We start from the raw sequence: 18,855 nt of genomic DNA, 5'->3' as shown, positions 1-18,855 counted from the left end.
TCTCGGCATCTAATAAGGATGTGCTCACATAATAAATTTGAGACTTCTTACCCTTATCTTCACGTACCAGCACCGCACTTACAACCACTTATGATAAAACTAAATAAACAAGCAATCTTTCTCCGTCCCTTGGTTTAGCTAATAGGGAAAACTTTGATAAATATGACTTCAAATCCTTCAAAGCTTGTTACACTTGTCAGTCCATTCAAATTGATTTTACTTTTTCAATATTAAAAAAAATTAAAATATTTTTCTGAAGATTTGGATATAAATCTTCCTAAAGCTGTTACTCTACCTGTTAATCACTATACCTCTTTTTTGCTTGTAAGTACATTAGGTATTTCCTCAATTGCTTTGATCTTAACAGGATTCACTTTGATGCCCCCTATTAGAAACAACAAATCCCAGAAATTTACCTGAAGCGACACCAAATGCTCATTTCTCCGGGTTTAACTTCATGTTATACTTGCGGAGAATTTTGAAGGTTTCAGTCAAGTGCTGAAAGTGATCCTCTGCTTGTGCTGATTTAACCAACATATAATCAATGTAAACCTCGATGATTTTTTCCAAGTGATCTTGAAATATTTTGGTCACCAATCTTTGGTACATTACTCTAGCATTTTTTAAACCGACCGGCATAACTTTGTAGCAGTAAGTCCCCTATCTGTAATAAACGAAGACTTTTCCTCATCTAGAGGATCCATCTTTATTTAATTATATCCAAAATATGCATCTAAAAACTTAAAAGTTCATGACCTATGATATAATCAATTAATTAATCTATATAAGGTAAAGGAAACAAATCTTTAGGGAAAAATTTATTTAAATCAGTATAATCCACACAAACTCACTGCTTCCCATTCTTTTTGGGGACTATGATAGTATTAGTTAGCCAGTTAGGGTATTTTACCTCTCAAATTGAACAAATTTTTAGAAGTTTATGTACCTCATCTTGGATTATTTGATTTTTAAATGCTTCTTGCTTCCTTTTCTTTTGTTTGACAGGTGGGTGCAATGGGTCATCATTCAGCTTATGAGTAATTACCTCCGGTGGTATCCCAATCATGTCTGAATGCGACCAAGCAAAGCAATCGACATTAGTATGTAAAAATTCAATAAACTTACCTTTCATTTCCAAGCTCACGTTTGTTCCGATGTAAACTTTTCTGTCAAGCCAATGGACGAATAATATAACAGCTTTGATCTCCTCCATGGTTGTTTTGATATTCTCATTTTCCTCTGTCTCTTGAATCATATCAAGCCTTGAATCTATATCAGCTTCATTTCTTGGACTTCTAGTTGAGGTGGGCACTGAATTATCCTCAATTGAATTATGTAATTGCTATTTCGTACCTCCATCCTCGAATGTTGCATTCCCAATCGCAATTGAGTTGATATCTTGCGATGCCTGTTGATCTCCCCTGATTTGATGATTCCCCACTGTGATGCGAATTTAATCACCTGATGCAACGTTGATGGGACCGTATCCATATCGTGGAACCACGACCTTCCTAAAATTATGTTATAGGCCATGTATGTATCCACGACTTGGAATTTAGTGTTTTGATGACACTTTCTGCGAATGTTGCCAACATGATTTCTCTTTTCATGACAACACTTGAATTATTGAACCCAGACAACGATTGTGCATTTGGTATGATTCGATCATTCGTTGGCATCTCATTCACTACTCTGTCACGACCCAATTTCTCCCTCAGTGAACTGTCGTGATGGCACCTAGTCTCTACGACTAGGTAAGCCTAACACATTCCAGAAATGAAACAAAAGCATGAACATTAACTTTTAACAGTAACAATTATCTAATAATAAATTGAATGCCACTCAGCATATACAATTATCACTTCAGAAATGTACCGAACAATACCCAAAACCCGGAAACTCGCAAGTCATAAGCTACTAAGAAGTTTTAACTGTTCTATACATCATCCCTACAGAAAGAAAGAGAAATGAACATAGAGGGATAAAGGGGGACTCCGAGGATCTGTGGCGCGGGCAGATGTACCTTGAAGTCTCCAACAAGCAGCAACAACTGCAACTAGTGATGAGACTGGTACGATGAACTTGGATCTGCACACAAAAAACATGTGCAGGAAAGGGCATGAGTACACCACAAAGGTACCCAGTAAGTGCCAAGTCTAGCCTCGGTCGAGTAATGACGAGATCAGGTCAGGGCCATACTAGTATAAATATAATGAAATAAGATAGACTGAAGTATAAAAGTAAAAGTAAATACAGAAATCTAACTGGAATAGAATCAATGAAAAACAACAGTTCAGAACACGGTGATAACAATAGGGGATCTCCCGGGATACTGTCCCGTAGTCTCAAACGTAAATATGCAGGGGGATCTCCTGGAATACCATTCCGTAGTCCCAAAGTAAATATGAAGTGCTGGGGGATCTCCCAGAATACCGTTTCGTAGTCCCAAAGTAAATATGCAGTACAGGGGGATCTCCCGAAATACCATTCCATAGTCCCAAAGTAAATATGCAGCTCAACCAATATAACAACAATCACAGCAAGGAAACCTACAGTTTAGACTAAGTTCAAATCAAAGAAAGCAGATAATTTCACTAAACATGCTGCACAGAGTTCAAATAGGCAGTTAAAACACGTAGGCATGGTTTTCTAATCTAAACAGGATAGTACATATGCTAGGGTAGTTCAAATAAGGAGAAAACAGGTTATGACTTCGTGAAAAATGGGGGTTTACAACAAATAGCATGTGTACGTACTCGTCACCTCACGTACACGACGCTCATATACCAAACAGTACCAAATCCTAAGAGGCGTTCCCTACACAAGGTTAGACAAGCCACTTACCTCGAACCAAACTCAATAATTTTTTATTTTTTTAGCTTTATCATTTGGAATTAGTTCCTATGGCTTTTATTGACTATATTAAGTAATTTTGGCAAGACTCAAGTCGTTTAGAGGTTGATACACGTGGGAAGGGCTTGTTAAAGGAGTGACTTAGCTTGTTAGAGGTATGTATCTTCCCTAACCTTGTGTGAGGGAATTATCCCTTAAGTGCTAACCCTAATTGTTGATTCCTATGATATGTTAAGTGATGTATACATGCTGTGATGAGTGTGTAAATAGCCACTATGTATGGCTTTGACCAGAATAGACCGCATGTTATTAATAAGCCTTAATGTGATAATGAACTTTATTTGAAACTTGTAAAATCACTTCATGACATAGCCATTGAAATGATTTATCTATTGAACATCCCTCCAATTCTATGATTATCTATTATGTCCTCGTGCACAGTTGTTGAAAGTTGTGAACTTATACTTTGATGATATTTTGGTATTATTGTTGTGATATTGTGGAACTTGGAATTATTTTTTTGTGGAACCATGGCATTTTTGGACATGTTGAGTTGATTGTTTGAGGGTGTCAGTGCGACGTTTTGTTGTGTGAATTCTTTGTCTATGGTTGTGCGCATGAGGCAAAATAAGGGTGGAATTATCTCGGGTTGCACATGTGGAATAATAAGGGTAGCTATATGTGCATGTGGCAAAATAAGGGCGGAGTATCACTTTGTGTGCACATGCGGTGTAATAAGGGTGGCACTTTGATGATGTCATGTGATATTTCGGGATGTCCTCATTGTTGTTGTGATTGTGTTGAGATGGGGTTGTTATTCTTATTTCCAAATTATTCTGAGTCTCTATTTGGAGTTACATTAAATAAATGGATGTATTTAACATTTCATCATATGTCTTACCTCTATTTGATGTTTTGCAATTAAAGATGGGATTTACTACACATTGTTGTTGATATATGTTCTAAAGTAGCTGTGATTATTGCCTCAGTTACATTCCATTGTTAGTTTTTCTTCGATATATTCATTGCACATGTTATTTTTCTAGTGAGTATCTCATGACTTGAACATTGTCACTACTTCATCGAGGTCAGTCTTGATACTTACTGAATACGGATTGTAATGTACTCATGCTACGCTTTTACATATCGTTTTGTTAAGACCCAGGTACCTCAGACCGGACTGATCAGCAGTGAGATATTGCACGCACGGGAGACTTCAAGGTATCCTTGCATGATCCGACTGCAGGCCTCAGAGTCACCCTCTTGTTTTATTTCTACGGTTTATGTATTTTTAAACACTTATGTATTTTAAGATTGATCTCGTGTATTCATTTAGAGCTTGTGACTCTGTACTACCTAGTTTTGGGATATTATATTGAGTATTTTTCGTTTTGGCCTATACTATTCTTATTTTCATTTTTATGTTAAACTTTAATTATTTTTGAATGATGTTGAGTGACCGACTTACATGGTTTAGAGACTAGGTGCTATCCCAACTCCTAATGAGGGATTTTGGGTCATGACAAGTTGGTATCAGAGCTCTAGGTTCATAAGTTTTACGAGTCACAAGCAGGTTTAGTAGATCTTCGAGAGGCTATGGAATTGTTAGGAACTTTTACTTCTTTCATTCCTTTTCGTTCGAATTTATTGATTTATGAGCCTGAGCTTTTGTCTTTCTATTCTCTCACAGATAGTGAGGACATGTACTACTGAATTAGATGAGCAGACACTCGTGCCCCCGGCTTTAGTTGTGAGAGGTCGGGGCTGAGGTAAAAGCTGAAGAGAGGCACGTTTACCACTAGAGCACCTACCAGAGCAGAGACTGAGGAGCCACCAGTAGCTCCAGTTGAGGGATAGGCCCCCGAGGTGCCTGTTACTATCCCTGGACTCCCGGAGACTTTAGCATAGTTCTTGAGAATGTTTGGTACCATGGCTTAGGCGGGATTGATCCCAATTACACCAACAACTTCTCAGGCTGGGGGAGGAGCTCAAACTCCCGCTGCTCGTGCTCTAGAGCAGCGGGATCATATTGATCAAGCTCCGAGTGCTATGTTGGTACAACATGTGCTTGCGGTTCAGCATGAGGTCAGGCGGGTGGCATCAAAGGAGGAGGAGCAGAGTCTTGAGATGTTCATGAAGTATTTTCCTTCCACCTTCAGCGGTGCAATTTCTGAGGATGCATAGGGTTTTCTGGATCAGTGCCACCATATTTTGCGCACTATGGGTATAGTTGAGGTAATCGAGGTTGATATTACTACTTTCCAGTGACGGGGTCAGCATATATTTGGTGGCAGTCTTATGAGGAGAGTAGACCAGTTGGTGCACCGCCACTTACTTGGACTCAGATCTATTTTTGAGGGAGTTTGTTCCACATACCCTCAAGGATGTGTGGTGCATAGAATAGAGTTGGATTAGTTACACCAAGGGACTATGACCGTGTCTGAGTACCCTATGAGGTTCAATGAGTTGTCACATCATGAACCTACTTTGGTTTCCACTATTAGAGAGAGAGCCCACATATTTATCGAGGGGATCAGTTATGTTCTAAGATTTGGGACGGCACAGGAGCTGGAGACTGATACTCCATTCTAGCAGGTTATGGAGAATGCTAGGAGTTTAGAGCGTATGCATGGACAGGAGAGAGAGGATAGGGAGGCCAAGAGGCCTTGTGGTTCTAGAGAGGCTTTATCAGTTGATCAGTTCAGTCTACACTTTAGGCCACTCGTACTACCCCAACTATTCGAAGACATCTGGGTACTCATGTTGCACAATCATATTTTAGTTCACCTCCTACACTAGGTGCTTACAACAGTTATTCTAGCTGATCGGGTTAAACTAACTTCCAGCAGCCCCGCTCGTCAAGAAGTTATTTCGAGTGTGATGATACTAGGCACATTATGAGGGATTGCCCTAGAATTAGGAGGGGTGGACCTCAACAGGGTACACAATCCATGGTTTCTGCTCCAAATTCTACTCCACCTACATGGTCATCCAGGGGTGGAGGACAGGCGGGTAGAGGTCGTCCTTGAGGGGGAGGCCAGGCCCATTGTTATGCTTTTCCAGGTAGGACTAAGGCTGTTGCATTATATGCTATCATTACAGGTATCATTCTGGTCTATCATATGGATGCATTAGTTTTATTTATGGATGCAATAGTTTTATTTGATTTGGGTTCCACGTATTCGTATGTGCCATCTTACTTTGCTTCATATTTGGATATATCTCGGATTATTTGAATACCCCAATTTATGTGTCTACACCTATTGGGAATTCTCTTGTGGTAGACTATATCTATCGATTGTATTTGGTCACTATCGGGAGTTATGAGACTAGAGTTGACATCCTATTACTCAATATTGTGGACTTTGATGTGATCTTGGGCATGGATTGATTGTCTCCCTATCATGCTATTTTGGATTGTCATGCCAAGACCGTGACATTGGCTATGCCAGGGCTACCAAGTTTGGAGTAGAGAGGTATGTTAGATTATGTTTCTAGTAGGGTGGTGTCTTTCCTAAAGGAACAACGGATGGTTGAGAAGAGGTACTTATCATATTTAGCCTTTACCAGGGATGTAGTGATGATGCTCCTACCATTGAGTTAGTTCAGTAGTGAGAGATTTTCCCAATGTATTTCTAGTATACCTACCAGGCATATCGCTCGATAGGGATATCGATTTTGGTATTAACCTGGTATCAGGCACTCAGCCCATTTTTATTTCACCATATCGATGGCACATATAGAGTTGAAGGAACGGTTGCAGGAGCTACTTGATAAGGACTTCATCAGTCCTAGTGTGTCACCTAAGGGTGCACCGGTTCTATTTGTGAAGAAGAAGGATGGTACTATGAGGATGTGTATTGACTATAGACAACTGAACAAGGTTACTATTAAGAACAAATACCCACTGTCGCATATTGATGACTTGTTTTATTAGCTTCAGGGTCCTAGAGTGTTATCGAAGATTAATTTGAGATCAGGCTATCATCAGTTGAAGATTCAGGATTCAGATATTTTGAAGACGGCTTTCAGGACCCGTTATGGTCACTATAAGTTTCTGGTGTTATCTTTTAGGCTGACCAATGCCCTAGCAGCTTTTATGCACTTGATGAACAACGTGTTCTAGCCATATATTAATTCTTTCGTGGTATTCATTGATGATATATTAGTGTATTTATGCAGCTAGGAGGATCATGTGAAGCACATGCGGATCGTCCTCCATACTTTCAGGGAGAAGAAGTTGTATGCTAAATTCTCCAAGTGTGAACTTTGGCTTGATTATGTGACATTTTTGGGCTAAGTGGTATCTAGTGAGGGGATTAAGGTGGATCCAAAGAAGGTGGAGGTAGTTTAGAGTTGAACCGGGCCGTCTTATGCTATCGAGATCCAGAGTTTTCTAGACTTGGCCGGGTATTATCGCCGTTTTGTTGAGGGTTTTTTATCCATCGCAGCCCCTTTGACTAGATTACCCAGAATGGTGCCTTATTCATGTGGTCTAATGAGTGTGAGGAGAGCTTTCAGAAGCTCAAAACTGCTTTGACTATAACTCCAGTTCTAGTTTTACCTTCAGGATCGGGTTCTTATATGGTCTATTGTGATGCTTCTCGAATTGGCATTGGACATGTGTTGATACAGGAGGTTAGAGTTATTGTTTATACTCTGCGTCAATTGAATCCCCACGAGAAGAACTACCATGTTCATGATTTGGAGTTAGCAACCATTTTTCATGCGTTGAAGATTTAGAGGCATTATCTTTACAGTGTGTCATGTGAGGTATTCACTAATCATAGGAGCCTCCGGCACTTATGCAAGCAAAAGGATTTGAACTTGAGACAATGGAGGTGGTTAGAACTACTAAAGGACTATGATATTACGTTTCTTTATCACCCGAGAAAGGCCAATGTGGTGACCGATGCCTTAACTAGGAAGGTCAAGAATATGGGGAGCCTTACTTATATTCTAGTTAGAGAGAGACTATTAGCATTGGATGTTCAGTCGTTTCCCAATGGGTTCACGAGGTTGGACATATCGAAGACCACCAGAGTTCTTGCTTGTGTTGTATCGTGGTCTTCTTTGTTTGAGCGCATTAAGGCATGCCAGTATGATGATCCCCTTTTGTTTTTCCTGAAGGACATGATGTAGCACGGTGATACTAAGGAGGTTACTATTGGAGATGATGGGGTATTGAGGATGCAGGGTCAAATCTGTATTCCAAATATAGATGGGTTACGTTAGTTGATTTTTTAGGAGGCCCATATTTCATAGTATTCCATTCATCTAGGTGCTGCAAAGATGTATCAGAATTTGAGGCAGCACTATTGGTGGTGGGGGATGAAGAAGAATATTGTTGAGTATATTGTTTTGTGTTTGAATTGTCAGCAAGTGAAGTACGGCCATCATAGACCCGGTAGTTTGCTTCAGAGACTTGATATTCTAGAATAGAAGTGGCAGTGTATCACCATGAATTTTGTAGTTGGACTTCCATGGACCTTGAAGAAATTTAATGCAGTATAGGTTATTGTGGATAAACTGACCAAGTATGCATAGTTCATTCCAATCGTGACTACCTACTCTTTGGAGCAGTTGGCTCGAATTTACATTTATGAGATTGTTCGCCTTCATAGTATGCCTATGTCTATTATCTCAGATCAGGGCACACAGTTCACATTGTAGTTTTAGAGTGCGGTGCAGCGAGAGTTGGGCACACAAGTCAAGCTGAGTACAATATTTCATTCCTAGACGGAGGGGCAGTTCAAGTGTACCATTAAGATGTTGGAAGAAATTATCTTCTTGTGTCATTGATTTTGGAGGTTTATGGGATCAATTTCTTCCGTTAGCACAGTTCGCCTACAAAATAGCTTTCAGTCAAGTATTCAAATGGCTCTTTATGAGGTCGTATATAGGAGGATATGTCGTTCTCCGGTTGGTTGGTTAGAGTCTGGGGAGGATAGATTGTTGGACACTGATTTTGTCCGTTATCCCTTGGAGAAGGTGAAGTTAATTCACAAGCGGCTTCATATAACATAGTTCAGGCAAAAGAGTTATGCTGACAGGAAGATTCATGATGTTGCAAACATGATGGGTGATAAGGTTCTACTCAGAATTTCACCCATGAAGGGTGTGATGAGATTCGGGAAGAAGGGGAAGATGAGCCCCAGGTATATAGGTTCTTTTGAGGTGTTTGATAGGGTTGGAGAGGTACCCTACATACTTGTCTTGCCACCTAGTCTATCGGGTGTTCACCCTCTATTTAATGTTTCGATGCTTCGGAAGTATTATGGTGATCTATCATATATTTTGGACTTTATCAAGGTACAACCAGATGGGGATTTGACCTATGTTGTGGAGCCACTGGCCATTTTGGACTGGCAGGTTCACAAGTGGAGGTTGAAGAGCATAGCTTCTGTGAAGGTGCATTGGAGGGGTCAACCATTCAACGATTCTAGACACGTTCGAGGACGGACGTTTGCTTAAGAGGGGGAGAATGTAACGATCTGGCCAGTCATTTTAAGTTCTTTATCCCAGTTTCCCTTATTTGATGCCTTACTTATGTATATTTGAGGTTTCATGACTTGCCATGGTAGTTGGTTTGGTTTCGGGAAAATTTTGGAGTGAATTGGGACACTTAGTCCTAAGGTTGGTAGTTTAGGTTGAAAAAGCTAATCGGAGTTTGACTTTTGTATAGACGAATCCGGAGTGAAGTTTCGACAATTCTAATAGCTTAGTATGGTAATTTTGGAATAAGGTGTATGCCCGTATTTGCATTTTGAGGTCCGTAGGTTGGTTTGGTGATTTTTTATGAAAGTTGAATGTTTGGAAGGTTGATAGGTTTTACCGAGAGTTGACTTTATAATAACGGGTTTGTAATTTGGTTCAGAAAGTTGGAATAGGTATGTTGTGTCATTTAGGACTTGAATGCAAAAATTGAGGTCATTCAGAGTTGATTTGATATGGTTCAACATGAGTTTTGGGAAGTTGAAAGTTCAATAGTTCATTAGGCTTTAATTAAGGTGCGATTCGCAGCTTTGATGTTGTTTGATGCAATTTGAGGCTTCGAGTAATCTTGCATTGTGTTTTAGGAGTTTTTGGTATGTTTGGTTGGGGGCCCAGAGACCTCGGGGGTGTTTCGGATTGTTGGCGGATCATTTTTAAACTTTGAGGAGCTTCTGAAGCTTTGGAGTTATGGTGTGTTTGCACCTGCGAGGAATGGTCCACAGGTGCGAGGCCGCAGAAGCGGCCTGCTGATCATAGATCGGAGTAAGGCTGGGAAAAGATCGGACCACAGATGCAGATAGTGAGCCGCAGGTGTGGCCGTTTGATCATAGGAGCGAAGGGTGAGTTTGGAAAAGAAGTCTACAGATGCGGACGGGTGTACGCAGAAGCGCTTGCACAGGTGCGAAAGTATTCCACAATAGCAAACTCGCAGATGCGAGGGATGATATGCAGAAGCGGAAGGTTGGGCGCATGGAGGGAACCACAGATGGGGCCATTGTTTCGTAAAAGCAGTTAAGTGACCGCAGATGCGATTTTGCAGGACAGATCTTATAATCGAGGTTTGAGTGTTTTCCTCATTTTAAGAGTTTTAGAACTCGGCTAAGGGTGATTTTGGAAGACTTTTTGCTGCAATTGAAAAGGTAAGTGAACTTTAATTACTTTTGATGGTAGATATTAATTACTCATTGATTATTATATCTAGTTTATGTGAATTTAAGGTGAAATTTAGGGATTTTGGACTATTTTGTTGGAGATTGAAATTTGATGATTTGAGGGTCGATTTGTGGTTAGAATTGAATAAAATTGGTATGGTTGGAATCGTATTTGGATAAGTGTACGGAATTTGCAAGTTTGGTCAGATTCCAAAGTGCGAGCCCGGGGTTGACTTTGTGATTTTAATTAAAAATCTTAGCTTTATCATTTGGAATTGATTCATATGGCTTTTATTGACTATGTTAAGTTATTTTGGCTAGATTCGAGTCGTCCGGAGGTTGATACACGTGGGAAGGTCTTGTTAGAGGAGTGCTTTAGCTTGTTTGAGGTAAGTATCTTTCTTACCTTGTGGGGAAAATACCCCTTAAGTGCTAACCCTACTTGTTGATTCCTATGATGTGTTAAGTGACGTATACATATTGTGACAAGCATGTATACGGGCACTATGTGTGGCTTTGACCAGAATAGATCATATGTTGTTAATATTCCTTAATGTGATAATGAACTTTATTTGAAACTTGTAAAATCACTTCATGACTATTTATCATGCTCATTTCATTGACATAGCCATAGACATCTTCTATCTATTGAACATCCCTCTGCTTTTATGATTATTTGCTATGTCCTCGTGTACAGTTGTGAACTTATACTTTGATGACATTTTGGTATTATTGTTGTCATATTGTGGTACTTGGCATTAATATTTTATGATACCATGGCACTTTTTGACATATTGAGTTGATTGATTGGGGGTGTCAGCACGAGGTTTTGCAGTGCGAATTCTTTGTCAATAGTTGTGCGCGTGGGGCAAAATAAGGGTGGCAATATCTCGAGCTACATATGTGGCATAATAAGGGTGTCTATATGCGTATGCGGCGAAATAAGGACAGAGTATAACTTTATGTGCACATGCGGCATAGTAAGGGTGGCATCTTGATGATATTATATGATATTTCGGGGTGTCCTCATTATTGTTATGATTGTGTTGAGACGGGGTTGGTATTATTATTTTCAAATTGTTCTAAGAGTCTCCATTTTGAACCTCTTCACTACGCCACTCAGGTTATTCTTGATATGTATTTGGGTATAGATTGTGGTGTACTCATACTATGCTTCTGCACATCTTTTTGTGCAAACTAGGTATCTCGGACCGGGCTGATCGGTAGTGAGACATTGCACACGCCAGAGACTTCAAGATATTCCTGAATGATCTGACTGCAGGCCTCAAATTCACCCTCTTATTTTATTTCTATGATTTATGTATTTCAGACAGTTTTGTATTTTAAGATTGATCTCGTATTTTCAGTTAGAGTTTGTGACTCAGTACCACCTAGTTCTGGGATATTATATTGAGAATTTGTCTTATTGGCATGTATTACTCTTATTTCCGCTTTTATGTTAAACATTATTTTCGCTATTTCATGTTTTAAATGTTTCAAATGATGTTGAGTGACCAACTTACATAGTTTAGAGATTAGGTACCATTACGACTCCTAAGGAGGAATTTTGGGTCGTGACAATGGAGCAGCAAGAGATTGGTCTATACTGCTTTACTGAGGAAGGTTGTTTTTTACTTTGGGTACTAGAGTGATAGATGTGGGGTTTATTGGTTGGTATAGCTTCATGGTGTCAAAGATGCTCAAGAGAGATTTAGTTACCTCATGTTCGATTGTGATCTATGCCTTTTTGAAGAACATTGAGTTAAAGCCATCTATACCTGGAGCTTTGTGATCATCAATCCCCTGTAGAGCCTGCCAAACTTCTACCCTAGTGAATGGCTTGATAAGTTGCAACTGTTGTATTCTAGATAGTATAAGCCCCTTCCTTATAACATCTGGTTAGATATCAGGTAATGGGGAGTTTGCATCCCCAAATAGGTTATTACAGAAACCTAGGATCTCCTCATTTATCCCCTTTTCTGACTGGATAATGTTACATGTTGTAACAAGTGATTTAATCTAGCTCTGAGCTCGCCTATTCTTGATGCTACCAAAGAAGTAAGTTGAGTTTGAGTCCCCTAATTTGAGGCACTATACTCTAGAATTCTGTTTGTATAGTATCTTTCTGTACTTCAAAATTCTGGGGATCCTGATCATATGTTCGCATATGTTGTTGTAGTATCTGAAGGTCATTTCTGATGCTTCTAATTTTATCATCTATCCTAGTGAACTCCTTTGTGTTTAAAACTTTCATTGCTTGCTAGATGGTTTTCAACTTGAGCCAGACTCTTTTCAAATGTAGTGCATTGTTAGTGGTCTTCCGGTTCTCTTCTAATATCTTCCCAAAGTTAGGATGATCAGCTAGACATTTTAAAAATCTGAATGGTCTCAGTGCTCTCTTGTGTTGCCTTCTAAGCTCAATACTCAGTGGAGAATAGTCAAAAAGTATGGATCTAATACATGAATAGGTGTAGGAGGCATATAGTTCATCTACTCTACATTAACTAAGGCTCTGTCATTTTTACTGAAGACATGGTTGTTAGTTCACGTGAAAGGTCTACCTATTGCCTGCAGCTCAATCATACCAATATCTTTCACAATATCTCTGAAGTCTCTTATTTCATGGTCTTGGACTATATTATCATGCACTCTATTTTTAACCTCAAGAATAGCATTGAAATATACCATTACCAGCCAAGGCTCTTGTTATCTAGTCTCTATTTCTCTGAGGTTACTCCATAATTCCTTCCTATCATGTACTGTGTGCAAACCATAGACAATTGTGATATAAAAGGCTTAGGCAGAGTTTTTAAAGCTAATTTCAATCTGGATGTATTGAGTATGGATACTTAGCTTTTGTGACCACAATAATCTTGGGGTCCCATAGTAGCCATATCCCTCCTCTGTTGTTTGGAAAAGTATTTGAGAACCACTTCCATGTAGGTGCAATTTTGTTAACATCTGTCCTTCATTACATTCCCTCGTCTCCTTTTTCTTATACAGCTTGTTCATTCCCCTCACATTCTAAGTGATGACTTTCATCTTAGCAATAGGGGAATTGGTTTTGGTCATTCACATCACCTTGGCTACTTTGTACTCTTTCACTATGCTCGACTTGTTGGTTTATCGGGTTCTGGCTTACTCCTCTTTGGTGACTTTGAGCTGGTAGATCATTATCCATCCCTATCAGTGAGATCAAACCATTATTTGTTTCAACCATTCCTTTTTTGGTGCCCTCACTTTTAGCTAGTTTGGTGGGTAATTTTGATCTCACCATTGTCCATCCTTTTGTTTATTCTCCAATTGGAATAGCCTGAGTTTTGTCATTATTTTCTTTTCCAGTAGTTGTTTGGGCATTACCACTTATCCTATGTGCTTGAGTCCCCTGTTTATCAGCTATTTTCAAGAAAATAGTCGTTCCTTCTCCACATTTGCACTGGCTTTGGGTTCAAAGGTTGCATAGGTTGTTTATGCATATTCACAGCCTTGCAGTTATGTCCTATTTGGAAGCATGTAGCACAATATTCAGGCTCCTAGTGATACACCACTTCCTGCTCAAACATACCACCCTTAGGGTCTTGCACTGTGATGTATTTAGATAGTGGTCTTGTGACATCCATATTAATGAGCACTCTAGCATATGATATGTGTGAAATATTTGTAGTACAATCATCATAATATAAGGGAGTACCAAGTCCAGTGCTGATTTTGCTTAATGACTTCCCTCCCCAACAGCTTAGAGGTAGGTTTGGGAATTTGACCCATATTTGAATAGTTTTATGGATTTTATTTTAGAAATTAAAATCTGCAGAGCACTCATTCATTAAAACAGGCATATTGTTAGTTGTATTTGCCACTAAATATAGTACCTTATTCTGCTCCTCCATGCTCTTGAATCAAATGACTAAGTAGTCATTGTTGTGATAGCATATCTGGGGCTTTCCTGAAAGCTTCCAATACGTTGTGAGAAACCTCTCCACTGCTCCAAGTGATGGGGAATCTCCAATGACATACAAGATAATAGTCAATTTTCACTTCTAGTTTTCCTCTTCTATGTCCTCCTCATCAAGTTTAATAATTGGCTTCCCTTCCTCCATGATAGGAGCTACATACCTTAGGCACATGCCTTTTGATGCCGTTTGTTCCCTGTCACAATATTGGCCCAGTTTTGTGTACTACCATTCCTGCTAGGTAGGTCAAATTTTCTTTATACCCTATGGGCCTCGGCGTTCTCATTTCCATTCACCTTATTGCTTCTAGGCTCCATTGGTGTAATAGGGTTTTCTTGAATATCAATAGTCTTAAAACCAGATGTAGCCACTACATTACAGGAGGTACCACCGCTATTGTCAACCTTGCTACATGTGCTTGGAGTATTTCCCTTTCCCATTATTTGGCGTGTCCGCAAGTCCCTGTTTACCCAATTGACTAGCCTTGTCCACTGGTGTTTGCTTCTTTGTAGCTCCATGGGAAATTCCCCCAATTGGTGATTTCCCATTTCCAAATATCGCCTTCAATTCCTCCAATAGCTTGAGATTTGTTAGAAGAATTTTGTTCGCCCGCTTCCGCAACTGTAATCGCCCTCTCATTTCAATAACCAGCGTATGTTAGCAAAATTACCTAAACGAGCGCCGACAGAGAAAAAAGAGTTAGGATTTACTTTCATTTCTCTCTTTTTTGCCCAATCTAAATATCTTTCAAGAGCAGAACAACCGAAAAAAGATCTTATTATAAATTTTTAAAAGAAAATAGTATATTAGAGATTGTTGAAGGGTAAAGGAATATAAAAGATGAACAAGAAGAGGGAACAAAATATAGAAGTTGCATATGTGATAAACCTAATTAATATTTTAGAAAATATATGATGAGTTTACAACTATTATAAAACAAAACGAATCATATTTGGAACATAATCAATTAATATTCAGAAAGTCATTCATGACATTTTTTATTACATTTATAAAGTATAAAAAATTGAGAAAATAAAAAAAGACAAACAAATAATAAAATCACATGATGATAAAATAATGCATAAGTGTAATCTGTAGTAGATTTTGTTGCCACTAGACACTAATTAAAATTATCCACATGCTTAACTATACAAAACTGCAATAGGTCCACAAGTATAACAAATCCAACAATCAGTACAATTATTGTCAGAATTACAAGATCTAAAATAAGTATTAAGTTGTAAGATTACTCTCTTCTTGAGTTCAAAGAACATATGGTCAACATTGAGTGTAGCTATAACTTATTTCTTTGAGAACCAAGACAAATTGACTGAAATAGTTTGGCATCATAAATATCATAATCAATAATGATTGTCATAATATGAAAAAATCACATTTAAACATCATATAAAAAAACACATGCATACACATTAATGGATCTAATTCGTATCAAATTGAGTAAAGTCACATATATGCCCCTATACATTTTAACAAAGACAATAATGCTGAAGAATAATAAGATTTAAGTAAATGATTAAATTAACCAATGGTTGTCATGATAAGAATAGTAATAATGAAACTAAGCTTAAGCAACACCATACTAGGAATAACACTTTATGTTTTACAACAATTTTTGGTAAAATCTTTATCCAAAATCAACAAATATCAACTCATAGAGAGAGAAAAAAGGTATATAAGTAAATAAATTTGATCAATAAAAATATTTTGTTACTTGTTTAGAGTTATTATGAAACTTAGAGAATATAACAAGAACTAATCCACGAGTAAGAAAGCACTCTGAAACCATAATATATTAAGTTAAGCTGTTTGGAAACCTAGAGAGTAAGACTCGGAATCTGCAACCTACCATGCTCCTCCATTTTCACTGTCGGCCTCAACATGAATGCCAAAGAAAAAGGCAATCCAAAGGCCACGAAACTCTACATAGAGATCCCATAAATGGGCGAGGATCGACTCATGCAAATTACTCAAGCTCTCAAACAGAGGATAATTCAGAATTTAAAGTTTATGAGTTCCTATAATAATTTTAAGTTATTATAAAATAATAATTTGATTCACCGTTAAATATTTAGTAAATTTTTTAATAGATGTACAAGGTCTGTGCTAAAGCTATTGGGTTTCCATAAACCCGTATTCACCACCTTAGATCCGACACTACTTTCAAACTAAGCTGAACAAGGCCAAGAACAAGGAATGCTTTGCTCAAACTGTACATTCTCTTCAGGATTTTATCTAGCACATTACATTCACATATCTCATATATGGTCTTATATAACATCTTTTATATGTACAATCGTATAGGGTAAAATTGGTTCATATTAAATACTCAAATAATAGAGTAACACATGGAATCAGAGACACTCGGAAGACAAAGCAAACAGAAACCAAGACCGAGGACAACAGCCTCGGTTGACACCGGGTAGATCCCGAAGGGAACATTATCAATAAGAGCAAATAAATATTTGCAACCAGATGACATTCAATGGAGAATATTCCTCTGTATTAAATACGCATTCATTACAGAGAATTTTAGCATTCATGGTTTGCCGTTACATATTCATCAATGGCTCACATTATTGTCATTTAAGAGGGGCTTGATCCTAGGACCTTGTTCCCTAGGTATAGCTATAAATAGTGACTTTAACAGCCATTGTAAGGACACGAAAATCCTAACAAACTTATGCTACACATTATTCTAAGCTCAAGGGGTATTAGAATCATGGAGGAACGAATTAGAATCTTAAGGGGTAAAAGCTTTTTGGGAGCATGACATTTGTGTGGTTATAAAATCTTATCATTAAGGGTAAAATGGGTAAAATAAATAGTCTAAAGTTGAATTATTTTAAAATTTAGAAATGTGTCATTTATTTTGGAACAGACTAAAATGGAAAGTACCTCATCTAAATTGAAACAGAGGGAGTAATACTTTATTTTCTATCTATCAATATTTTTATTGCTGCCTTCGGAAGCCTTGCTCCCGGAACCAAGTTGTCTGTTGTCTTATCTTGATTTCAACGCTAAGTATTGCATTCTATTTAATTTATTTATCATTTAAGGATCAAATCTATTCTCTTATCTATAAATCACGCTATAAATTTAGCTGTAATATTTATTGGTAAATAGTTTGGTGCCACCGTTGGGCTTAGATAGTCTCATAATTGAATTAATCCTTGCATCTATTACTAATCTGTTTGATTCCTTGTTTCTTAGAAAAATTGTAAAAGATGGTAGATAACGATGTCAACATCGTACACAATATTGAGGCACAAGAAAATCCGCCTCAACATGAGGATTCAATCAGTGTCACCCATAACGAGGAGGACATAGCCACGCCGATTCATGGTGGGCGGTATCCCCGACACGTACGGGAAGTGACTTCTAATGACGCTGAAGGCAAGCATGTTATGAAAATGATGAGGATCCTGAGGGAACAATAAGAGGTTATCATGGTCCATCTCTCACGGTAGGACCACGCCATGAAATAATTGAGCAAGGGTTGTCGGGTGCTTCTAACAACGCGAATAGAAAAGGTCCAGTTCCTCTCGATACCCCTATAAATCAAATAGCGCAAAGGATATACAACAACACCCCGAGGGGTGAAGTGGGCTTCGACGAGGCCGGGGGGATTGGCAGTGGATCAGGTAACAATAAAGGTAATGATCCTTTCAGAATCGAGTTCATACGGTTTATGAGGGAAATAAATGCCCAAATTTACCAAATCTCGGGTGCACCGCCAGTAATTAAGGGACTGAACTCGAAGAGATACACCTAGTTTCCGTTCAAACCTAGCGCAGCACCAAAATTAAACCCGAATGGTTCAAAATGCCAGACGTAACAAAATACGATGGGAATTCGGAGCATCAGGATCACATCACCACCAACACAACAACGGTGAAAGGAAACGACTTAGCCCAGCACAAGATTGAGTAGATCATGTTGAAGAAGTTCAGGGAAACCCTCACGAAGGGGACCCTGACATGGTATTCGCTTTTACACGAGCACTCAATAGATTCTTTTGAGATACTTGCAGATACTTTTATCAAGGACCATGCCAGGGTCAAGAAGGTACAGACGCGAAAGCCTGACATATTCAGAATTTTGCAAGGAGCGTCTAAATTGTTACGGGAGTTTGTGACTCGATTTCAGAAGGAAAGGATTCTACTACCGGTAGTGCAGATGAATGGGCAGCTGGGGCGTTCACTAAAGGGTTGAACACGAGGAGCTCCAATGCTTCTCGTAAGCTGAAAGAAAGCCTGATCGAGTTCAAGGCAACTACATGGGCAGATGTCCACAAGTGCTATGAATCAAAGATAAGAATAGAAGATGGTCAGCTCGGTTTTCTGACATTAACCAAGGGTTGGGATCGAGAAAAGAACAAGGATAAG

At 38.7% G+C, this 18,855-nt stretch overlaps 1 long non-coding RNA gene across 1 annotated transcript; it reads right to left on the bottom strand.

Annotated features, from left to right (window-relative positions):
- Positions 1-1,796: 1,796 nt before the first annotated feature.
- Positions 1,797-15,272, bottom strand: LOC104233640 (uncharacterized). Its single transcript, XR_712684.2, has 2 exons — positions 14,369-15,272; positions 1,797-2,088 (listed from the first exon to the last, which is right to left on the bottom strand). It is a non-coding gene; the product is annotated as an uncharacterized lncRNA (long non-coding RNA).
- Between the last annotated feature and the right edge of the window lie 3,583 nt (positions 15,273-18,855).

Source organism: Nicotiana sylvestris, chromosome 5, assembly GCF_000393655.2.
Source record: "Nicotiana sylvestris chromosome 5, ASM39365v2, whole genome shotgun sequence".
Taxonomy (NCBI): Eukaryota; Viridiplantae; Streptophyta; class Magnoliopsida; order Solanales; family Solanaceae; genus Nicotiana; species Nicotiana sylvestris.
Note: the sequence above shows the minus strand (reverse complement) of the source record. Positions and strands in the feature narration are given on the sequence as shown.